General features: G+C 37.5%; 1 protein-coding gene and 1 non-coding gene across 2 annotated transcripts in view; both read left to right on the plus strand.

The window, feature by feature from the left end:
* The window catches only part of Sema1a (semaphorin 1a), a 1121749-nt gene that overhangs the window by 194991 nt on the left and 899798 nt on the right, over positions 1–26960 (plus strand). The gene's annotated exons all lie outside the window — the stretch shown is intronic.
* On the plus strand, positions 1041–1113 carry TRNAN-GUU (transfer RNA asparagine (anticodon GUU)). Its single transcript has one exon. It is a non-coding gene; the product is annotated as a tRNA-Asn (tRNA).

Below are 26960 nucleotides of genomic sequence, written 5' to 3' on the forward strand. Positions count from 1 at the left end.
AAGCATCAAAGGGCAAACAGGTCACTTTTATCTCCAAAAGATGGATCATAAGCAATAATTATTTGCCTCTGTTTATAAATTGCAGCTCCCGCTCTTTATTCGGACCCGTTTCCTGCAGAACGATTTCTGTGAACCACATATTATGCAAAGCGTCTGCCCTTGGGCTGCTAGCAGTTCTCAGAAAATCATAGTTCCTCCCCATCACACCCCAAGGAAGCCATTATCCATGTTTCTGTATAGTTTAATATCGTATTACAATCAACTCGATCTAAATTAATGCAGGAAGTGATATTCAGAGCATGACTAATGAAGGAGGTTTAGGAAATACGGAGAATCGATGCCTTCCACAAACACTTCGCTCAGCTTTTTAGAAAGCTGTAACAATTTAGATAAATTAAAATTGTAATTTCCAAGTTCTACCGTCTTTACTAACATGTGTTGGATGTTTTTCGAATTACTATTATTATTATTATTATTATTATGATTATTATTATTATTATTATTATTATTATTATTATTAGACGATATGTTACAAATATTGAATACCATTTTGTTTTTCGTTTTGAGACCTACATGTTTTAAATATTGAAGTATCGTCCTTTTTATTGCTGAATTTCCCAGTGAATGGTACACCGGACTTAGAATTTTGTAAGATGTTATAAAATATATAAAAAAGATAACAATTCTTCAGTATCGAACATATTTCCTTCATAAAAATGGATGTACAAATATTGAATACTATTAACAAGTTACGTGATTAACAAAATTGCAAAGTCAAAATGGTCTCTACTAAGAAAAGCATAGAACAAGCATTCAGCATCTTTATTAGAAGCTGTTTTCCCAACCGTAATACTGAATCTAGATGAATCGTCTCTCACGTCTTTTCTCGAACATAATACACGTCACTGTTCGTTAACAGAAAACCACAATTTAAGTCACACAGAGTTAGTGTGCACTCAGTGTTGGTTGCTTGACGGTTGTCAGCCCACTTTGAGGTCTGTGGATATAGAGGGAAAAATTGGATCGATGTCTGGTAGAGTTCCCGGGTAGCTCAGTTGGTAGAGCGTTGGTACGTTAAACCAAAGGTCCCGGGTTCGATACCCGGCCCCGGAACAATTTTTCCCTCGAAATTATTCAAATCAACTTTACAGGGAGTCATACCTGAAAGCTTGATTTGCATATTTTATCATTGCTCTTTCATTTCACTATTCTCTAAGTTTGTTGGAAGGTGAGGTTTTCTATCCTCCTACAGGTATCAACACTAGTAACGAAACAGAAAACCGGGTATAAATATGAAATACTAATACTTACTTACTTACTAGCTTCTAAGGAACCCGGAGGTTCATTGCCGCCCTCACATAAGCCCGCCATTGGTCCCTATCCTGAGCAAGATTAATCCAGTCTCTATCATCATATCCCACCTCTCTCAAATCTACTTTAATATTATCTTCCCATCTACGTCTCGGCCTCCCTAAAGGTCTTTTTCCCTCCTGCCTCCCAACTAACACTCTATATACATTTCTGGATTCGCCCATACGTGCTACATGCCCTGCCCATCTCAAACGTCTGGATTTAATGTTCCTAATTATGTCAGGCGAAGAATGCGTGCAGCTCTGCGTTGTGTAACTTTCTCCATTCTCCTGTAACTTCATCCCTCTTAGCCCCAAATATTTTCCTAAGAACCTTATTCTCAAACACCCTCAATATATGTTCCTCTCTCAAAGTGAGATGATACTAGTATTTCATATTTGTGATACACTAATGTTGTAAGTCATAACCTTAAAACTTATCGTAATAATTATGATTATTATTATCTTAATTTATCTTAAATTATTTAAGAACTAAATCAATTAAACATGAATAGCTATAAACGTACATTATTTATCTTTAATAATATATAAACTATCATTAATATTTATAACACTGAGTAATAACAATGTATATTCAAAAAAATAACTTACCACCAAAATTTTCACTTTTCTCAAAAAACGCAATAATGATAAACGTTTCAACAATTCAGCTTCTAACTGCAAACTAACACATTCCCGCGAAAGAAAGTATCAGTACGTAGTAATCTGGAAGGCTTCTGCTAGAATACAAAACTTCTCAGATCGTAGGCCTATATCACACTATTTCATATTCGTACCACTACTTCATATTTGTAACACTTCCTCTATTATTATTATTATTATTATTATTATTATTATTATTATTATTAGGCCTATTATTGTTGTAATAGTAGTAGTAGTAGTAGTAGTAGTAGTAGTAGTAGTAGTAGTAGTAGTAGTAGTAACGAATAGATCAGCCAGAACTTCGCTAGAATAAATAGATATTATTATTGTTATTATTATTATTAGGCCTATTATTATTGTAGTAGTAGCAGCAGCAGTAGTAGTAGTAGTAGTAGTAGTAGTAGTAGTAACGAATAGATCAGCCAGAACTTCGCCAGAATAAATAAATAGATATTATTATTGTTATTATTATTATTATGATTGTTATTAGGCCTATTATTATTGTAGTAGTAGTAGTAGTAGTAGTAGTAGTAGTAGTAGTAGTAGTAGTAGTAGTAGTAGTGGTAGTAGTAGTAACGAATAGATCAGTCAGAACTTCGCCAGAATAAATAAATAGATATTGTTATTATTATTATTATGATTATTATTAGGCCTATTATTATTGTAGTAGTAGTAGTAGTAGTAGTAGTAGTATTAGTATTAGTAACGAATAGATCAGCCAGAACTTCGCCAGAATAAATAAATAGATATTATTATTATTATTATTATTATTATTATTATTATTATTATTATTATCAGCATCGGAAATGCGCTGCGCTCTGCCTCCATGACTTCATCCTAAGATATTTTAATGATTAAAGATGATAGATAAAATGAGAGGTAGATGGAGATTGCTGATGAAATTAAAGGACGGAAACGGAAGTGACCCGAGGAAAGTTCTTTGCAACTCCTGTAACAAATTCCATCATAATCTACCCAGGGATCGAATTCGGAAGGATTGGATGGAAGATGACCGCACTGGCACTGAGCTACAGTTAACCTAGTACTGTATGTCGATGAAAATATCAGGTTGCTCTGCCTCCCTGATGTAGAAGTGTTCATGACTTTTTCTGGAAGCAGCGTCCCTTCACCGCAGTCTCATAGTTGTGTTGACGTGCGTCTTCAGATGTTCTTTCAGAAAGTGCTTCAATCCCTGCCGCTCACGTCCTCGCGGCGTGATGGCTCTTCACGATGCATTCGATTTTGTGATACTCTTTCTGTGGCATCTGTTTCTCTTCTAAATTCTCTTTCTCATTCACAGACAACAAATTTATGCTCAGGTTTCACCGTTCTCATGCTGTATTTGGAGTTTGTACAATTTAGCGTGTATGCTTTTTAAATTTCTCATTTCACGAATGTAATGGGAAAGTATTGTTATCCTCGAAAAATTCGATATTTTTCCGGAAATACACTTTTTCAACATCACAAAAAAAAACTGACATCGGATTGATAATCTATATATAATTTGAACTGGTAGTACAAATTACGGGACAACGGCTGAACGGATTTTAATAAATGACCCCTCATTTTGAAGCTTGGAACCCAAAGTTTTTCGGAAAAATAGTAGTTTTTAGTAAAATGTCAGTTTTTCTACATAATTTTCCTATTTTCCAAATTCCATCTTTCGTCAGTTTTGAGAACTAATTGCATTTCAAAATAAAACAAAACACACACTACAATAAACAATAGGCTATTACACGAAGGCCATGACCTGCAGGGTTGCTAGAGTTCAAATTCAGTTGGTTATGAAAAGCTTCAAAACTTACTAAAAATTATTTACAGGTCTGATTCTGCGGTGTGTAATTTTCTGAGTACAGCTGGTATTGGATATTAAAATCTACAAAACGAGAGGTGATTTGATGACGTTATTACCATTAAAATGAATTATTATTATTATTATTATTATTATTATTATTATTATTATTATTAATATTATTATTATTATAGTTAATGCCATGATGTTAATATATAAACTACAAAACTTGCGTAAGATAATAATAATGTTATTATTAAAAATCAAATATTTTATAGTTAAGTGGGTTGGGTCTTTTTCATATATTTAATGGCGTTGTGGTGTAGATATTTATATGCGTCATTCTCTTCAGTATTGGCTCGAGAGAGCGCAAAAATTACAGTTCCTAAGGAAAGATCAAAAGGTATTACTTACTGATAAAATAAGAGGCCTAGGAAATTTTGTAGTTTCACGATCATTTCAGCAAGATCTCTTAGCAGGGTAAAATGATTTTACCCAATGCATTTCAAGCTCTGCATGCAGCAGCTACACCAAGATGCTATGTCTACTGTTCCAAAGCATAGCAAACCTGACTTCCTTTAACTGTCACCTACAATCCACAATGATCTGAAATAGCTATTGCTTTACTCCTACGGATCGTTCTGACATTTTCACTTACGTTTTCGCGTTGAAACTCAAAAGCTGAAGGTGAATAGGTTCAAGAAATAGTAATATATGTTACAAGAGCGGTATGTTGACGTTTTCATGTTCGAGGAAAAGATTGAAAAAGCGAAACGTAGTTGAGTTTTTTAATTTCCGAGAACATGAAAACAAACATACCGCTCGTGTATCGTACATTATTTTGTGCGAAGATCGTTTATTACATACCTGAAAGACGAATTTCTAATTAGTGCAATGAAATCTCCATCTTGGTTTCTGTTTAATGACGGCAACTTTAGAAAACAAAAATATCTATACTCCAGCAGGCCATGATATACGTCTGTCTTTTTTTTTCCCCCAGTCTATAAATGCGAACTTAAAACAAACGGTAAGGTTATGTAATGATTTATTTTTTCATTTTAATATTTTAACAATATTATTTTTATAACATATTGCAGTAATAACATCGGCATCTGGAGTCTTGTTGATTTTTTCACGGCTTCCTTAATGTTACTTGTATCAGGAATACAACAGCTTTCGTGGAGTAGTAGACTTTGCTTAATTTTTGCAAATATTTAAAAACAATAATTAACAGTGCAATTTAGGTGAAATTGCAGTGATAAGTTTCCAATTTATAATTATTACTATGTTAAACGTCTCTAAAAATAATATGTTAAAAGCCTAAAGCAGTAAAATGAATGTCGCGCTTAAGCGGTAAGAAGAGGGAAATTGTTATGTGTGTTACGTTGGGAATACTGAATGTGGTATTTCACACTTACTGCTTATTGGTTCTGTGCGGAAAATAAGCAAATACGCACGATCTCGCACAAAAGTATTTGGTATACAAATAACATTCAGAGGTAGTATGTTTCATTATTATGGAAGCAAATAATTTTCAAAATATGTGGTATTTTTCGTTGAAAATAAATCTGAAAAATTTTTATTTGAACGTCTAACGAACTTAGTTGCAGCGTTTGCTGCACAAGCCACTAGTATCCCTGTAATTGCATAAAACGTTTATGCTTTGGGTTGTCATGAAAATACTTAAAATGACGAACAAGTCTATCCCCATATACAAGAGAGTTCGCATGTGTACATATCCCATTTGGAAGAGTTTATTATAATCCATGGGGAAATATACACGGCACATATGAAGTACTAATTCTTCCGTAGGGGACACATTTTTTATTACTTACTTATATATTAACGTAAAAAGTGAATCATAATTGGACTAACACAAAAATTTACCTATCAATACACATTAATTTCACATTGGTTTGGAGTGATTTATTTGACAATGTATTCAAGGCTGATAGAAACATGTTAAACGGATTGTTTGTATCAGAAACGCATGATTCCTGGACCAAGTGATCGTATTTTAATTATAAAATAACGATTAAGTAACATGTTAAAAGAATTATTCTTGTACCAAATTATATTGTCTGGACCAAAATGATATTTTAATTATTTTAATACAATTTGAATTAAGAAACATGTTAAATGGAATTCGTTTCCATCTCACTGTGGGCTAAAACAAGGAGATGCACTATCATCTTTACTTTCTAACTTTGTTCTAGAGTAATTATGCCATTAGGAAAGTCCAGGATAACAGGGTTTGGAATTGAACGGGTTACATCAGCTGCTTGTCTATGCGGATGACATGAATATATTAGGAGAAAATCCACAAGCGATTATGGAAAACACGGGAATTTTACTTGAAGCAAGTAAAGAGATAGGTATGGAAGTAAATCCCGAAAAGAAAAATATATGAGTATGTCTCGTGACGAGAATATTGTACGAAATGGAAATATAAAAATTGGAAATTTATCTTTTAAAGAGGTGGAAAAATTCAAATACCTAGGAGCAACAGTAACAAATATAAATGATACTCGGGAGGAAACTAAACACAGAATAAGTATGGGAAATGCCTGTTATTATTCGGTTGAGAAGCTTTTATCATCCAGTCTGCTGTCAAAAAATCTGAAAGTCTGAATTTCTAAAACAGTTATATTACCGGTTATTCTTTATCGTTGTGAAACTAGGACTCTCACTTTGAGAGAGGAACATAGGTTAAGGGTGTTTGAGAATAAGGTACTTAGGAAAATATTTGGGGCTAAGAGGGATGAAGTTACAGGTGAATGGAGAAAGTTACACAACACAGAACTGCACGCATTGTATTCTTCACCTGACATAATTAGGAACATTAAATCCAGACGTTTGAGATGAGCAGGGTATGTAGAACGTATGGGCGAATCCAGAAATGCATATAGAATGTTAGTTGGGAAGCCGGAGGGAAAAAGACCTTTGGGAGGCCGAGACGTAGCTGGGAAGATAATATTAAAATGGATTTGAGGGAGGTGGGATATGATGATAAAGACTGGATTAATCTTGCTCAGGATAGGGACCAATGGCGGACTTATGTGAGGGCGGCAATGAACTTCCGGGTTCCTTAATAGCCAGTAAGTAAGTAAGTAAGTTAAAGGAATTATCCTTGCACCAAAAACGTATGTTCCCTGGACCAAAAGATTGCATTTTGATTATTTATTTAGTTTGTAGTTTCATCTCGTATTTAATGAGGTTTTTATGACTGAGATACCTATTGTTCATAGTGTTTATTTATGATAACAGGCCGTAACTGACCGACTATATAGGGGACTTGCTCTCAGAGGGGTAGTAGTTGAAGTTTGGGATGGCCCATAAGCCACAAGCTATGCTAAAGATTTTGCTTTGCTAATTATCCAATATGGCGTATTGTGTACTACATGGAACTGATACATATTTTATACATAACTTTCGCAGTGATCTCGTCGTATTTCTAAAGTAGCTTGTTACAATTTTGATATTATTTTCAATGATTTAAGTACGTTTTTCTCCCTGTGTGGTGTGGGATACTGTTCCATGTAAATCTTTGCCAATAAAGAGCTGCAATCTGAGAGGAATTGTAGACAAATCTGTACTCACATCTAGAATTAAAAGAGTATAAATTTTTAATAATTTTGCCTAGGAACATCCCTGTGACTTGCAAGATTCTTTTGTGCGAGATCGTGCGTATTTGCTTGGTTTCCGCACAAAACCAATCCGCGGAAAGTCTAAAATTCCACATTCAGTATTCCCAACCTAACACACATAACAATTTCCCTCTTCTTACCGCTTAAGTGACGTATTGATTTTGCTGCTTTAGGCTTTTAACATATTATTTTTAGAGACGTTCAATATAGTAATAATTATAAATTGCAAACTTACCACTGTAATTTCACCTGAATTGCACTGTTAATTATTGTTTTTAAATATTTGCAAAAATTAAGTAAACTCTACAACTCCACTAAAGTTACTGCATTCGTGATGCAAGTAACATTAAGGAAGCCGTGAAAAAATCAACAAGATTCTAGAGTCATCATAGACTGGGGGGAAAAGAAAAATAGACGTATATCACGACCTGCTGGAGTATAGTAAACACAGAAAACATTTTACAGCAACAATGTTGAAGATATATATTTTTGTTTTGCAAATTTGCCGTCATTGAACAGAAACCAAGATGGAGATTGCATTGCAACTAATTAGAAATTCCTCTTTCAGGTATATAATAAACGATCTTCGCACAAAATAATGTACGATATACGAGGGGTATGTTTTCTTTCAATTCTCGGAAATTAAAAAAGCTGAACTACGTTTGCTTTTTCTAACTTTTCCTCGAACATGAAAACTTCGACATACCGCTCTTGTAACGCACATTACTATTACCTATGTAAATCTGCAATGGAGAACGGTCAGATTTACTTTTTTGTTGAAGGAATCCATGTTACTGTCATTAAAAATATATCTTTCTGATCCGGATTTTAACCTCAGAACCTCGCATCGGCGGCACTGTAACCACTAGCGCTTCAGGAAGATAGGGATGAAAATATCTGTGCAAAGTCTTTCAACTCGAGCAGACAGTATGTTTTTATCAATCTACGTTCCGCTATCCTTTATGAATTATAAATGAAGCATAAAGACGTGATCTCAGTAAGTGTATTCTATTTTTAATCATGTTATAAACCTCTCGAAAAAGAGCTTAAAATCCTTGCATAATCTCTCTTTTGTTCGTTCTTTTTGATAAAAAGTCAGCTCTCATATAAAAGTAGTAGGACCTATTAATCATAATAGAAATTATCATTCGGCTGAAGAGCAGACAGTTCGCCAACTTCGTCGCAAATCAATATCATCCGCCGCGAGTTTCAATTTGTGACATTGATTGCGAATAGAACAGCAGATCCGGAACGTAAAGGAACAAAAATAAAATCCTAATGAATTGAATCAATTAGTTTGAAAACAAGTTTTCTGTAATTATACTGGTTTGGTAATAAGACATTTCGGCATGCGGTTCATAAATTTGAAGCCTGCATTTTCAATAGATTTAATTTAGTTCATCTCGATTCATTTCATCCCGCACCGGAAGCTGTGGTGTGAGGATCACAAACCATTGATTTGAGTTGTACAGGGCTGTGCAAAGAGTAATCTTTCTCCAGTTGTTGTTGAAACTAATGCGAGGACGTTTAAATGATTGTGCGACAACAACTGTGAGTTCACTATAATTCGTTCTTATGTATGAGACTTTATTAAAATGTCTTCTTCAGTCAACCACCCAATCATTCAGTTAGTGACTCACTCGGTCTGTGAGCCACACACTCAGTTGCTGGGTCATTCAGTTAGTGACCCACTGAGTCTGTGCGTTATATCACTTACAAGTTAAGCCACTCAGTAACTCAGCTTCTGACTTGTTAGGTCTGTGAGCTATACAGTTTTATTATTTACACGGTCAACAATCAGTTAATGACTTAGTTATTCTATAAGCCACACAGTTACCTACACTATCAGATCACCATTCAGATAGTGACTCACTTGTTCTGTCAGCTACCCTGTCGCTTACATAACGAAACAGTCATTCAGATAGTGACTCATTTGTTCTAAGCCACACAGTTACTTGCACGATCAGCCATTCGTGATCCGGTTACTGACTCACTTGGTCTGAGAATCACATAGTTACTTACACGGTCAGTCATTCAGTGATCCGGTTACTGACTCACTTGGTCTGAGAATCACATAGTTACTTACACGGTCAGTCATTCAGTGATCCGGTTCCTGACTCACTTGGTCTGAGAATCACATAGTTACTTACACGGTCAGTCATTCAGTGATCCGGTTACTGATTCACTTGGTCTGTGAGTCACATAGTTACTTACACGATCAGCCACTCAGTGATCCGGTTACTGACTCACTGATCTGATGAGAATCACATAGTTACTGACACGGTCAATCATTCAGTGATCCGGTTACTGACTCACTTGTTCTATGAGCCACACAGTTACTTACACGATCAGCCACTCGTGATCCGTTATTGACTTACCTGTTCCGTGACCCAAATAGTTACTTACACGATCAGCGACTCAGTGATCCGGTTACTGACTCACTTGGTCTGATGAGAATCACATAGTTATTTACACGGTCAGTCATTCAGTGATCCGGTTACTGACTCACTTGTTCTATGAGCCACACAGTTACTTACACGATAATCCACTCGTGATCCGGTTATTGACTTACCTGTTCCGTGACCCAAATAGTTACTTACAAGATCAGCCACTCAGTGATCCGGTTACTGACTCACTTGTTCTACGTGCCACACAGTTACTTACACGATCAGCCACTCGTGATCCGGTTATTGACTTACCTGTTCCGTGACCCAAATAGTTACTTACACGATCAGCCACTCAGTGATCCGGTTACTGATTCACTTGGTCTGTGAGTCACATAGTTACTTACACGATCAGCCACTCGTGATCCGTTATTGACTTACCTGTTCTGTGACCCAAATAGTTACTTACACGATCAGCCACTCAGTGATCCGGTTACTGACTCACTTGGTCTGATGAGAATCACATAGTTACTGACATGGTCAGTCATTCAGTGATCCGGTTACTGACTCACTTGTTCTATGAACCACACAGTTACTTACACGATCACCCACTAGTGATCCGTTATTAACTTACCTGTTCCGTGACCCAAATAGTTACTTACACGATCAGCCACTCAGTGATCCGGTTACTGACTCACTTGTTCTATGAGTCACACAGTTACTTACACGATCAGCCACTCGTGATCCGGTTATTGACTTACCTGTTCCGTGACCCAAATAATTATTTACAAGATCGGCCACTCAATGATCCGGTTACTGACTCACTTGGTCTGATGAGAATCACATAGTTACTTACACGATCAGCCACTCGTGATCCGGTTATTGACTTACCTGTTCCGTGACCCAAATAGTTACTTACAAGATCAGCCACTCAGTGATCCGGTTACTGACTCACTTGGTCTGATGAGAATCACTTAGTTACTTACACGGTCAGTCATTCAGTGATCCGGTTACTGACTCACTTAGTCTGATGAGTATCACATAGTTACTTACAAGATCAGCCACTCAGTGATCCGGTTACTGACTCACTTAGTCTGATGAGAATCACTTAGTTACTTACACGGTCAGTCATTCAGTGATCCGGTTACTGACTCACTTAGTCTGATGAGTATCACATAGTTACTTACACGATCAGCCACTCAGTGATCCGGTTACTGACTCACTTGGTCTGATGAGAATCACTTAGTTACTTACACGGTCAGTCATTCAGTGATCCGGTTACTGACTCACTTAGTCTGATGAGTATCACATAGTTACTTACAAGATCAGCCACTCAGTGATCGGGTTACTGACTCACTTGGTCTGATGAGAATCACTTAGTTACTTACACGGTCAGTCATTCAGTGATCCGGTTACTGACTCACTTAGTCTGATGAGTATCACATAGTTACTTACACGATCAGCCACTCAGTGATCCGGTTACTGACTCACTTGGTCTGATGAGTATTACATAGTTACTTACACGATCAGCCACTCAGTGATCCGGTTACTGACTCACTTGGTCTGATGAGTATCACATAGTTACTTACACGGTCAGTCATTCAGTGATCCGGTTACTGACTCACTTGTTCTGTGAGCCACACGGTTACTTACACGGTCAGCCACTCGGTGTTCTGGTGGCTCACAAAGCAAGTGAGTAAGTAACTGAATAAATGAGTTCATTTTCTTTAGATACAATGGACATGGAATTAGAAGATGAAGATGTAGATGTAGAAGTAGGATTTCGCACTTTATTTATTACAATGGATTCATTCTCATCGATTTACGTGGAAACAGTTGGCGACACTGACTAAGCAAAAGAACGACCATGCGATAAATTGATAGTAATAAATCGTGCTGCAGAATTTACCGCGATGTATGACTATGATTGTTTGGAATTCAAACTTTCACTACACTTCATTGGCCGAAAATGGAATGAGGTCATATAAACAAAATAGTCAATTAAAAAGTAGGCCTACACAATTATAATCGCGTTCTTGCCAGGGCTCTTGGAACTCCTGCATGGCTCAGTGTGATCTGTCTTTGCCGTCCAGCCACGAGGAGTGGGGAACAACTCGAATATTCTTTAAACCGAACCTGAGACACACTGCGAGACGAAAGAGCTTTGCATATTGACTACAGCGCCAGGCGTTCAATAGCAATATATAATTTCTATACTCCTTTTCATGCCACTAAGTTCATGGATGTCGCTGCTTTCTAGCCGCCCAGACAACAAGTGCCATTCGCGCTAAAGCAACGTTGCGTCATTGTAATGTTAAGATTCAGTCGCTGTTAGTTACGATAAGTTAAACAAAATATTGTAGCGACAAAGAAGATGATATGTATGAAGTGAGTCGCGTGAAAAAAACATTGTAACTCAACTGGCCGCAAGTGGGACACCCCTGTTTGATACAGGGACTCGAACTGGGATCTGTATGGGCATGATGTAGAGGCTCAGTAGAATTTAATTTCGCCCCGCTGTACAAATGACCCGGTTTGTCGCCCTGCCGCTCCGCCATGAAAATGGGGCGCACGCACACACCTGCTCAATTTACAAAGAGGAATTTAGGCGTCGTAAGTTATTGTTTCCATAAACTTAATTAGAATAAGTTATTTTGCCAGCGAGAGTGGGAGAGAGAGAGAGGGAGAGAAAAAAGGCGAGGGGACTAGGAATAGCACTAAATGATTGGTAATTCGGTAAATGGGGAGTCGTCACAGGTAAGGTATATATGGCACGAGTCGAGCGTCTTGGCTCTGGTAATTAATTGTCACTAAACTTCATTAGACTGATTAGGGCTTGTAAACCCACGCAGGTCTGGAACTGCGCGGCAAAGCGTTTTGCTCTAATACACTTACTGTAGTCCATAAAGGTCTCATTCGGTCAAGGCATCTGTATGTGTTTGCGTCCAGGCCGTGTTTCAGGTAATTGCCAAATATTCATGAAGCTTGCAGACATTCTGTTCTCTCCAGGTCAGAATTAGACTGCATCAGCTCTCTCTTCTCAGAGCAGCGGATCGTGCTGCAAGGTTCCGGATTCTGCACTGTACATCCATTGAAAGTAATGTGTGATATTTTTGCTTCTGAAGTAGATCACGACATTATTTCATGAAACTTAAGAGGAGGCAGAGGTGAATATTTCAAAATCCACAAAATTTATCCGATTTCTTTGAAATTGATCATGGATACTAAGTATGTTATTAGTAATGGACATAACAAGTTTCAACTTTATGTATGTATGTATTTATTTACACTGGAAGTGGGCAAGCACCCGGTGGCAGTGGTATACACAATATAAACAATATACAAAAAAAAAAAATGATAAGCAATACACAATAAATTTACAATAAACAATACAATTACATAATACACAATACAATTTTATACACAATACAATTTTATACACAATACAATAAGAATACACAATATAATTTAACACAATAATAATAAAACCTAAATAAAATACCTAATTTTACATTACAACCTACATGATTATGTATTAGGCCCTACATAAGTTTCAATAGTCTTTCACTTTATTCTCATCTCACTCACTGTAGTGGCACTATGACGCATTTCACTGACACTTTAGGACACATTTCACTGACACACTATAACACATTTCACTGACACTATACTGGGTGTTCAGTTCAAAGTGTGTCATGGCTCGCTGTATGTCGTCATGTGGCTAGCCGATGAGCCTAGAGAATTCAATCTTCCTACACTTCCGCAGAGGCGTATTACCTATGTGCCAGAGAAGTTGCCTAGCAAGTACGGCGTTCATTCTGAAGAGTACTTACCGATATGTACGGTAACGCCTGTAGTGGCAAGAATGTGAACTCTTTGGAAACACGTACTGAGGTGAGTTTTTTTCTTACTGTCGGGATATGGGAAGAGGGTTAAGACGATTACTTACGTATTTGTTGACATTAACTTGGACGTTCAACATGGATACGGAGTATTTGATTTGTGTTGTGGCATGTTGCCGTACGCAACCAATGATACCAAATACCCTGCGTACGACTTTCCTGCGCAAAACACAGTTCGAAAAAGGTTATGGTAGCACACAGACCGTACAGAGAGCCATCTGTTGCTACGACGTTCAAATTATACCGTACACGTTCTCAAGTTCAAATTGAACGCCTTGATTAATAGGCAACTTGTCTGACATAAAAGATGAAACTCGCTTCAAATCGCTGACTCAACAACAGTGACGTCATGACACACTTTGAAATGAACACCCAGTAGAACACATTTCATTGACGCTATAAATTATCACTGATCGGAACTATTCACTGCACTGTAAAACCATAACTTCACTGACTCACCTCGCTTCACTGATACAACAGTTCAAATAAGTCAAATAATTGCATTCTTATGCATACTTATAAACAGAACTACATTTAAACTAAACATTTCTAGTCTAAGGCCCTCTTACACGCTATTTTTAAATAATTTACAATTCAAACCAAGGAAGTAAACTCGTCAGGCTAGATAAATACATGCCACCTTAAAAAATTAAATGTTGAATGTCACCTTAATTTTAATTTGCACTTTATACACAACTCTTTAAATTATTCTTGAATCTCCTTAAGGAAGGACAGCCCTCAAAGACCGCTGCAGGTAGGTCATTCCAATCATTTATAGTTCTATTTAAAAATGAGAATTTACCTACATCCGTTTTCTGTTTCCTACATTTGATTTTAAAATCATGATCGTTCCTACCATAGTACGTTGGCTTTTCTAACCGAGCCGTTATGTCTACCCATGCTAAGTACAATAGTTCTGTAAATATTAATAATTTTATAAAACTTTATATCGTTTGATATAAAGTGCTCCATGCACCATATTGTAAGAAATTTTCAATATTTCTTTTTATTTATATTTCAGAGAAGGTATATAAATAATGATAAGTATTAGTTTATTATGGGAATAATATAGTAATACAGTTATCTTGGTTTTAATTTCATACTTTTAAGGGCACAAAATCAAAAACTAACATCGGAATATCAAAGTAAAGGTAATAAAAATGGAAAAAACCAAATTTTCATTTCTTCTTCAGTTTGTTCGAAAATTTCACCTCTGCCTCCCCTTAATATTAAAATGTTGCAAGTCGGTATACACACGTATTTCCTTTCTATTTATCTTCTTCTCTTTTTTTCTCTTTATTCCACTTTGGTATATCTGTTATCCTCTTCCATTCCTTCGTCACACCTCCCATCACTCAATCTTACCCTTCTTTTTCTCCTTTCCCCCCCTCTTTTCTTTTTATCTCCTCCGACTTTTCTTTTTTGATTTTCTTCAGTCCCTTTCTCCTTCTCACCTCTCCTACCTTTGCTCGTTCCAAATTCTCTTCTTCTATTCTGCCTATGGTTATCGTCTCGTTCCCCTTATAATTGGACGGAGTTACGCAATAATAGACCAACCGACAATTTGAAAAAAAAAAGTGTTTATGACATACTAATTTAACTCATTTATTTTGCATTGAAATATTAATTCAACTGCTGGTCTCTTATTAAAAATCGGTTAGCCTTTTTTGGTATTACATATTTGTGCTGTTTTTTGTAATAGTATGAATGTTATAATACTTCTTGCATAAAATGTTTTATAAAAAACAGATTTATTTCAATAGCCAATATCTCGAAACAGGTTTTTGGCGCTTGGTCTGTTATTGCGTAACTCCGTCCAATTTTTTCAATGTCTTTAACTTTCCACTTTCCTCTCGTCTCGTCAGCCCTTTTCTTGCCTGCCATTAATTCTCTTCTCTTCTCTTCTCTTCTCTTCTCTTCTCTTCTCTTCTCTTCTCTTCTCTTCTCTTCTCTTCTCTTCTCTTCTCTTCTCCGCTTGTTTCTTCCCTATTCTCTCTTTTCCTTTCTTCCTCTCTATCCTCTCCCCATTTATTTCCTCTTGTCTCCTTCCCTTTCCTCTCTCTCCTCTCTTCCAAATGTTTCTCCCCTCTTGTCTCCTCTTGTCTCCTTCTCTTTTCTGCCTCGGCTCTCCTTTCTTGTCTCATTCCCTCTCCCCTCTCTCCTTTCCTCACCATTTCTCTCTCCTCTCCTCTCCTCTGTCTTAACTCACCTCTCATGTTCTTCCCTCTCCTCTCTTATCCTCTCTTTTATCCTCTCTTCTCGTCTCCTTCTCGCCTCTCCTCATTTATCTCCTCTCCCCTCCTCTCCTCTCTTCTCGTCTCCTTCCTCTCCTCATTTATCTCCACTCCCCTTCTCTCCTCTCCTCTCTTCTCGTCTCCTTCCTCTCCTCATTTATCTCCTCTCCTCTCCTTCTTCTCCTCATTTATCTCCTCTCCTCTCCTTATTTATCTCATCTCCTCTCCTTCCTCTCCTCATTTATCTCCTCTCCTCTATTTCCTATCCTCATTTATCTCCTCTCCTCTCCTTATTTATCTCATCTCCTCTCCTCATTTATCTCCTCTCTTCTCCTTCCTCTCCTCATTTATCTCCTCTCCTCCCCTTATTTATCTCATCTCCTCTTCTCTCCTTCCTCTCCTTATTTATCTCATCTCCTCTCCTCTCCTTCCTCTCATTTATCTCCTCTCCTCATTTATCTCCTCTCCTCTCCTCTCCTCTCCTTCCTCTCCTCATTTATGACCTCTCCTCTCCTTCCTCTCATTCATCTCCTCTCCTCTCCTTATTTATCTCATCTCCTCTCCTCATTTATCTCCTCTCTTCTCCTTCCTCTCCTCATTTATCTCCTCTCCTCTCCTTCCTCTCCTCATTTATCTCCTCTCCTCTCCTTATTTATCTCATCTCCTCTCCTCATTTATCTCCTCTCTTCTCCTTCCTCTCCTCATTTATCTCCTCTCCTCTCCTTATTTATCTCATCTCCTCTCTTCTCCTTCCTCTCCTCATTTATCTCCTCTCCTCTCCTTCCTCTCCTCATTTATCTCCTCTCCTCTCCTTATTTATCTCATCTCCTCTCCTCATTTATCTCCTCTCTTCTCCTTCCTCTCCTCATTTATCTCCTCTCCTCTCCTTATTTATCTCATCTCCTCTTCTCTCCTTCCTCTCCTTATTTATCTCATATCCTCTCCTCTCCTTCCTCTCATTTATCTCCTCTCCTCTCCTTATTTATCTCATCTCCACTCCTCATTTATCTCATCTCCTCTCCTCTCCTTCCTCTCATTTATCTCCTCTCCTCTCCTCTCCTCATTTATCTCCTCTCCTCTCCTCTCCTTCCTCTCCTCATTTATCTCCTCTTCTCTCCTCTCCTCTTCTCTCCTTCCTCTCCTCATTTATCACCTCTCCTCTCCTTCCTCTCCTCATTTATCACCTCTCCTCTCCTTCCTCTCCTCATTTATCTCCTCTCCTCTCCTTATTTATCTCATCTCCTCTCCTCATTTATCTCCTCTCCTCTCCTCTCCTTCCTCTCCTCATTTATCTCCTCTCCTCTCCTTATTTATCTCCTCTCCTCTCCTTCCTCTCCTTATTTATCTCATCTCCTCTCCTCATTTATCTCCTCTCCTCATTTATCTCCTCTCCTCTCCTCTCCTTCCTCTCCTCATTTATCTCCTCTCCTCTTCTTCCTCTCCTCATTTATCTCCTCTCCTCTTCTTCCTCTCCTCATTTATCTCGTCTCCTCTCCTCTCCTCTCCTCTAATCTCCTCTCCTCTCCTCTCCTCTCCTCTCCTCTCCTCTCCTCTCCTCTCAGTGAAGCTGCTGCGTTTCATTAGTCATATCCTCTTAAGACCATTTCAATCAGCTGAAGGTTTCTCACCTACTAGGTCAGTTCATTGGTTCCCTATCCAGCATTTCCTCTTAAATTTTAAAGGGACTAAACGAATATGTGATAAATCACCTTCAAGTTGTTCTATTTTTATCTTCCTCATGTATTCCACGTTAGCTCCAATATCCACTAAAAATGGGCGTGAAGTAAATACTTAATAAGTTTCCAACTTTGTCCTTTTTATAACAATGATCGCACACAGCCAATCAACCTATACACAACGTCCAGTTACACGCAGAGCCAACTGCATAGGGTCACGTCTCACAGTTTGCAAACCACAGCTTTTAATCGATATAACATGAATCATAAATTCATCTCTGAAAATCTTGTTAACATTTGATACTGCTGAGTGCTAAATGATATTTACCCCACCACCCCTAAAATTATATTTTATTTTCATTCCTTCCCCTCCCCCCTTTCACTCTCGTTACAAGCTGAAGAGGTGATAAATCCTTGTTAGCGCCCCCCCCCCCCTGCAGGGATCAGTGCCGTCACATGCTCGACGCGGTTCCCGGTTCATCTTCTCCATCCCTCAGTTTTTGCTGCTCGCATCCTGAGTGAGTGAGTGAGTGAGTGAGTGAGTGCCTTCACTGCTTTCATCTTGCGTAGTTAAACAGTTGTGAATTGCAGGTTTTGAGGGCAAATGAACCCGTGTAAGTCTCACATCCAGAGAGTCTCTGTTTGATCCGCCGCGCCGTATTGATCCGCTCACCTCTCTCTCTCTCTCTCTCTCTCTCTCTCTCTCTCTCTCTCTCTCTCTCTCTCTCTCTCTCTCTCAGAGAGGGCGTGGTCGCGAGGTGGGGCTACCTGTGAATAATTAACCGCTTGAAATGTATCCACAGTGGCTTGGCCTTGGCGACATCTCTCTCTCTCTCTCTCTCTCTCACTTTATAGAGCTCGGAGAACGTGCCGGAGTTCTCTACGGGTTTCCGTAATGACTATTAAAATTTCAGAGTTTTCATAATGTGACGCGTGCTTAAGATGTTAATATATAAAACGGTCCTCGAAGCAGTAGAGTGCTCGTTTGATATTCCGTAGTCCGGACATCGACCTCCGCTGACGCATAACTTTACACTACAATTAAGAGTACTCGTGTATATGAAACATAATTTACTCATATTTGAACTGCTTATGCACAAAAAGCCCCAGCCTTATGTTGATGTAGTCAGTAGCGGCTGGTGGTCAAAATAATGAGTGTGCTACAATCTCTACTGGGTGTTCATTTCAAAGTGTGTCATGACGTCACTGTTGGTGAGTCAGCGATTTGAAGCGAGTTTCAGCTTTTATGTCAGAGAAGTTGCCTATTAATCAAGGCGTTCAATCTGAACTTAAGAACGTGTACGGTATAACTTGAACGTCGTAGCAACAGATGGCGGTCTGTACGGTCTGTGTGCTACCATAACCTCTTTCGAACTGTGTTTTGCGCGGGCAAGTCGTACCCAGGGTATTTGTTATCATCGGTTGCATACGGCAACATTCTACAATACAAATCAAATGCTCCGTGTCCATGTTGACCGTCAAAGTTAATGTCAACAAATCTGTACGTAAGTAATTGTCTTAACCCTCTCCCCATATCCCGACAATAAGAAAAAAAACTCACCTCAGTACGTGTTTTCAAACAGTTCACATTCCTGCCACTGCAGGCGTTACCGTACGTATCGGGAAGTACTCTTCAGAATGAACGCCGTACTTGGTAGGCAACTTCTCTTGCATATAGGTTATACGCCTTTGCGGAGATGTAGGAATATTGAATTCTTTAGGCTCATCGGCTAGCCACATGACGACATACAGCGAGCCATGACACACTTTGAACTGAACACCCAGTATATCTGCCTACTATATACACTTATATGCATTTATCTTAATTTGAGACTCGCCTAGTGACGAAATATGAAATCCATACGACGTTCCTTCCTACTGCAGAACCTGTCAATTACCCTGGTGTTAAACCCTTCATCTTGGACATCATATTCTTTTCTATTGACAGTGTTGCAAGAGCAGTGAGGCGATCCTGGGACATAGTGTTCCTTAAAAACGTTTTTATGCGTTATAAGCAAGAAAAACATCTTTCTGGCTCAGCAGTGGTCATTGGTGTTGTAACCAAAATATTTAACAACTTCGTTACTTCGCAGAATGGATCCTGTGAATTGTTGGAGGCTATGTATTGTAACAATTGAACAGCTCCATCTATATTCCGGAAGGCAGGTGTTCCGTATAGAACTCAAAGTTGTGTCTTTAACACTCTTTTGTTCAGTACAGTATAGCTGTTGACAGCAACTTCAAGTTCGCGTTCAGGAAAATTAGGCTATGCGAAAAATTGCCAGAAAATTTGCTGTTTAACAATTTTGTTGCGTCTAGATAGCTTAAAGACTGGAAATGGTGAGTAGTTTTCTGAATTATACGGTCACATACTTCCTTGGCTTCAGTTTTCTGGGATTCCATTCTCCGTCGCTTGCTGACTGGTTCAGGAGGAACCTCAAAAACCAGGTAGACGGCAGCAGCAGTCGGACACTTGAATTACCAAATACATTGTAAATAGTTTCGAGTTCTTCCACAAACAAGCATTATTTCGTTACTCTTTACTTTTGCAATCTCCAAGCTATGTTGTGCTGAAGCTGACTACAGCACTTCCCCGCGTAAAAATAGCCAGTCAGGGTAGTGATTTCAGCTTCGCACATGCGCATTAATTGTCTACATTCTCATGTAAGTTTTGAGTAGCACATTGTACCCCCTGAGGCACCAAAGAGCTAAGAGCGAAGAACTAAACACTCTATAACGCGTCATGAACATAACCACGGGAAATTGTCAAATGGCAGATCAGATACTATGGTGGTATTGCAAATACATTATTTGAGCAAAATTTATCATTGTGCTGTAGCACTGTAGCACATAAGGACGGGCCGCCCCTGGATGTAGTCCTAATTTTTGCATACATAACATTTTAAGGGGAGAGGATGGTATTTTTTTTAACTTTTTTTTGTCTACACCTGTGGAGTAACAGTCAGCGCGTCTGGCCGCGAAACCAGGTGGCCCGGGTTCGAATCCCGGTCGGGACAAGTTACCTGGTTGAGGTTTTTTCCGGGGTTTTCCCTCAACCCAGTACGAGCAAATGCTGGGCAACTTTCGGTGCTGGACCCCGGACTCATTTCACCGGCATTATCACCTTCATATCATTCAGACGCTAAATAACCTAGATGTTGATACAGCGTCGTAAAATAACCCATTAAAATAAAATAAAACCTTTCTTCCTATTTGATGTAAAATATTAATTTTTCGTATGTAGAGAGCTCATAGCTGTGGCAACTCAACCAAATAAAAATATTTTGAAAAAAAAAATTATTTGGGGGCCCAAATTTAAAAAAAAATATATATATGCCCAATGCAGGATTGTACTAAAACCGATATATCTAAACCGTTTTTAAAGATAGATTCAAACAGTTTCTTGAAATATATTTGCAAAAGCATGCTCTACAAACTGTCTATAACAGAATTTTTTATGTTAGTCCCTACGTTTGTAAAATAAACAATTAAAATTTAATAACAATTTTCTGCACTCAAATGTTGGTTGCTTGACGGTTGTCAGCCCACTTTGAGGTCTGTGGATATAGAGGGAAAAATTGGATCGGTGTCGGGTAGAGTTCCCGGGTAGCTCAGTGGGAGAGCGTTGGTACGTTTAACCAAAGGTCCCGGGTTCGATACCCGGCCCTGGAACAATTTTTCCCTCGAAATCATTCAACAATTTTCTGATTTCCTTTCTTGTAAACAAACGGACGTATTTTTTAAATGAAATCAATTAACTAAACTCTGTTACAGAGAAAAGTTTCCTAATAGTCTAAAGAATGTGTGTTCTGAATTTCATGCATGTATCTTTAATAGTTCAGAAATTATATCCATTTTTGTATGGCAGTGTAGCAAAAAAATGAAGTTAGACTACTAAAACCGATAAAAGTGGGCGTGTGATTTAAAAATCCATAGCGCAGGAAGTTTAAAAATGACGTCTCAACATCCGATAAGGGCACAAATACCCATAAAATGTTATGCAAAGCATTCCACACATATCAAAGGGTATTTTAAAGAATTTTTTTTTTTTGAAAATTTAATTTACCGGAAACAACAATAAAAGTGGGCGAGTGATTTAACCCTCAACTGGTATCTATGGGTCAATATAGACCCGTTTGCTAGATATCTTAATGTACACTTATAAAGCGGTACCAGTTGAGGGTTAAAAATCCATAACGCAGGAAGTTTAAAAATGGCGACTCAACATCCGATAAGGGTACAAATACCCACAAAATGTCGTGCTATGCATTCCACACATATCAAAGAGTATTTTAAAGAATTAAAGAATTTACTCATTTTTCACCAAAAAATACCATCCTCTCCCCGTAAGGGAAGAAGTTGAACCAGCGTTTAGAGAAATGAATGGGAAAACAACAGGAGTTGATGGAATCCCCATTGAATTACTGAAATGTTTGAGTGAAGATAAGAAGGAAATTCTATCGTTATGCAATGAAATATATGAGAAAAGCGAATGGCCTGAAGATTTCACTGAGACAGTGTTGATTCCAATACCGAAGAAAAATAATATCAAGAAATGTAGGGAGTTCAGAACAATCAGCCTGATATCGCACTTGGCGAAGATTCTTCTGTGAATACTGAATCGACGTTTAAATTCCAAATGGAAGAAGAATTGGAAGAAGAGCAGATTGGCTTCAGGAAGGGAAAAGGTAAGAGAGTTGCAGTTGGACTGCTACGAACAATTAGCGAAAGATATCTAGAGAAGAATAAAAAAGTGTATGTAGTATTTGTGGACTTAGAAAAGGCGTTTGACAGACTGGATTCGAATAAACTGATGGGGATCATGAAGAAAATTGGTGTGGATTGGAAAGAGACGAGACTGTTTAATAACCTTTATATGAAACAACGAGTCAAAGTCAGGATATGAGAAGAAATGTCAGCAGGAAGTGAAATAGGGAGAGGAGTACGACAAGGATGCTCTTTATCACCTACCCTGTTCAACATCTACTTGGAAGATTTAATGAAGAATTGTCTTCAGAACATGGGAGGAGTGATAATAGGAGGAAGAAGAATAAAGTCTGTGAGATTTGCTGATGATATGGCGTTGTTAGCAGAAGAGGCGATGATACTAAGGGATGTGATACTGGAGCTAAATGACAGCTTTGAGCAGTATGGAATGAAGATAAATACCAACAAGACGAAAACCATGGTCATAGGAGAAAAAGTAAAGAAGGTAAGCTTTAGAATTCTAAATGAGGCAGAAGAGCAAGTGGACAGCTTCAAATACTTGGAGTGTACTGTAAGCAGTAACATGAGCTGCTGCCAGTAAGTCAAAAGGAGAACGGCAAAGGAAGCTTTTAACCCTGCGCTGGTGACCTGAAAAAAACTACATCAGTAGTGACGTGGGGTTTGAGATACCTTTTTACTGAATATTTTTTTATCCAACGCCCACCAGGTTGTCTTTTCGACATTTCTGGTCTTCTCTCCTGGCCAACGATTTTTTTTTACTGAATATGACATGGAACATATTGAAGGAAGAATTGCAAGCAGCTAGACAATCCACACATAACAAACCAGAGTGATCTAGTAGCAAACAAAAAACAAAGCAAGGTGGGGTGTGTCAAACCCCACGTCACCAACGCAGGGTTAATAGAAAAAGGAGCATCTTCTGCGAACCTCTGGAGAAAGAGCTAAGGAAGAGACTAGTGAAGTGTTTTGTGTGGAGTATAGGATTGTATGGAACAGAAACATGGACATTACGACGAAGTGAAGAGAAGCGAATAAAAGCATTTGAAATGTGGATATGAAGAAAAATGGAGCGTGTGAAGTGGACAGACAGAATAAGAAACGAAACTGTGTTGCAAAGAGTGGGTGAAAAAAGAATGATGCTGAAACTCATTAGAAAGAGGAAAGGGAATTGGTTGGGTCACTGGTTGAGAAGAAACTGGCTACTGAAGAATACAGAGTTTTCATAAAGTGAAGCATGGGGAATCCGAGACGTGTACGTAGATGGGAGGATAATATTGAAATGGATTTTAAGGAGGTGGGATATGTTGCTAGGGACTGGATTAATCTTGCTTAGGATAGGGACCTATGGCGGGCTTATGTGAGGGCGGCAATGAATCTCCGGGTTCCTTAAAAGCCGTAAGTAAGTAAGCCCTTCTAGCGTATCATAATAACCCCAAAATATGTATCACAATAGCCCTTCTCATTAACATACCAATTACTGCTAGACTGATCAACATTCACAGCTTTTCTTTAGAGAAAAATGAAGCTGAAACTATTCTGAGTAAAAGGAAAATTAAAAAATAATTGTAGCTTTATTCATTCAAGAGCAATAACAAAAGTAAGCGAGTATCATATGAAAGTTTTTTTCAAGAAACAGAACTACTTTTTTTATACATTTATGAAGCTGATAATGATTTTTTTAACATTGTTCAATATTTCTCCTTAAAGACCATAAAATGTAGTTCTATAATCGAAATTTTAAACATTTTCAAACTGAGGCTTTGATACATTTTAAAGTCTGTATCAAATTACCCCGACTTTTTTATTGTATCATATTAGTCCTAAGTGACGCTATATGGTGTTTGAAATTCCTGTGGAAATATTCTCTAATGGTTTTATTCTAACATCTATATCTATATATAATTTGAACTGGTAATGAAAATTACGGGAAAACGGCTGAACGGATTTTAATAAATGACCCCTCATCTTGAAGCTTGGAACCCGAAGTTTTTCAGAAAAATAGTAACTTTCAGTGAAGCATTAGCTTTACTACATAATTTTCCTATTTTCCAAAATCCACCTTTCGTCAGTTTTTAGAACTAGGATTTCAGTATAAAACAAAACACACACTACAATAAACAATAGGATATTACACGAAGGCCATGACCTGGAGAATTGCTGACATATTTAGAGCTCAAATTCAATTGGTTAATAAAAACTTCAAGACTTACTGAAAATAATTTCCAGGTCTGATTCTGCGGTGTGTAATTTTCTGAGTACAGCTGTGGTGTATTGGATATTAAAATATACGAACTTTGAGATAGTTCGATAACATTATTACCATTAGAAAGGAAATATTATTATAGATGTCATGATGTGACTACTTTTCATTAATATTATACATATTAATGCTATATTGATGATATGAAAGTGAATCTTTTGGTAGTATATAAGTAGCTGTAGAGAATATCTTAAGTTAGCTCTTCATTTCTATAATTTACTGAGTGGCGGCTATATAGTATATAACTACAAAACTTCGTAAGATAATATTATTGTTATTAAAAATGAAATATTTTTATAGTTATTAATCGAGTGAGGTTGGGTCTTTTTATATATTTAATGCCGGTGTGGTGTAGATATTTATATGCGTCATTCTCTTAGTATTGGCTCGAGAGAGCACAAAAATTACAGTTCCTGAAGAAAAGACCAAATGGTATTACTTACTGATAAAATAAGAAGCCTACAAAATTATGTAGTCTTCCGATCATTTCAGGAAGATCTCTTAGCAGGATAAAATTATTTTAACCTCTACATTTCAAGCTCTACATGCAGCAGCTATACCAAGATGCTATGTTATTGTTCGAAAGCGTAGCAAACGTAACATTTTTTTTAAGTTTCACCTAGAATCCACAATGACCTGAAATAGCTATTGCTTTACTCCCACATGAAAACCCCACCGATCGTCCTGACATTGTTACTTGCGTTTTCGCGTTGAAACTCAAAACCTGAAAATGGATAGGTTCAAGAGAAAGTATTTGGCATAAAAGCAACATTCAGAGGTAGTATGTTTCATTATTACGGAAACAATTTTCAAAATGTTTGGTATTCTTCATTGAAAATAAATCTGAAAATTTTTTATTTTAACGTCTAATGAACTTAGTTTGCAGCATTTCCTGCACAACCCACTAGTTTAGATATAAAGTCAAAAAAGAATTAATGTTTTTAAACAGGAAAAAGGTGTGAATTTCAAGTAATAAAGTCGAATAAATGAAGAATGGAAATACGAATAGGAAGATTAACACGATAGAAATGAATGTCGTAGGAGAAGGAGGAAGCAAATGCTAATTTGGCCCAAGAAGAATTAGCTGGTTGGGTTCTAATCTGTCGAAACAGTTTGGTACGTCAGTGTCAACGCCACAACTATTCATATTCAATTCAGTTAATTATCGGAACAAAAGCTTTTAAACTTTCCGCCCCTCCATTCACTGCTGTTATAAATTGTGTTTGAAATATACAGTACCATTAATTCATTATGGCTCTGACAGCAGAAGCCGAGTTTTGTTCTGTACGTATAGGGGCGAAGCGACCCGGTGCTGTCGGTACTGCATTGCCAGTTAGACAGTCTGGTAACTGATTGCTTCTGTTCTGCTCTGATTTACATATTCATTTGTTTCTTAATGTGTTGAAGACGCAAAGAAAACGTTATTGTGAATAAGGTCAGGAATTTTGTAAACCAAAAACGATTAAAACTGAGAACAGAAATTATATTGAAATTTATAGATAATAACGTCAAATTTAAGACAAAATTTGTGTACAGAGGATGATATGGACCATAAGTAATGTCGTTAATTTCAGGGGTATATTCTTTGAAATATTTCAAACAAAAAGTTTAATACAATTTTCGTCGGTTTTGCCCTAGTATTTCAAAATTAATTAATTAATTTATTTATTTATTTATTTGTTTAATTATTTTTATGCTCGACCATGCCGAAATGTAGTAATTATACACCTGGTAGCAGACCTTTAATGCATGTCATTAAAGTACACCTACTCATTAAAGGTCAGGTCTTTCGGCCAATGACGACTCAGGTTACAACTGTTCAGCCAATGACAGGTCAGCTTTGTACCGTTATAAAACCGCAAGTATCGATTATTCTCGGATATGCAATCGAAAGAGAATTAGCGAAAAGTCACGGAGGCTGGAAATCCAATACTGTCGCAGAAGGTTATGTTCTGTTACTATAATAATTAGCGTTAATTGTAAATAATATTCAAATAAATTCAATTTGTCATCTCGTTTTTCAATGTCTAATTTAATTTCAATGTTATCTCTGTAGGTTCTTATGGCCTAGCAAGGTCAATGTGAACATCTTTTCCTCGGAAAAAAATCAATACTTTCGCGTCTGCGCACATCTCACAACATACGGGACATTCCTCCAGGTCAGATACAATAAAATTAATAATATCAGGTTAGAAATATGGTCGAGCATAAAAAGTCGTATGAAACTCGCCTATAATGGTAATTAAGAAGCTCGTATGAAAATTATGAAACTCGCTTGCGCTCGTTTCATAAATATCCATACTCACTTCTTAATTACCTTCATTA

This window comes from Periplaneta americana, chromosome 3 (assembly GCF_040183065.1).
Source record: "Periplaneta americana isolate PAMFEO1 chromosome 3, P.americana_PAMFEO1_priV1, whole genome shotgun sequence".
In the NCBI taxonomy this organism is placed as follows: Eukaryota; Metazoa; Arthropoda; class Insecta; order Blattodea; family Blattidae; genus Periplaneta; species Periplaneta americana.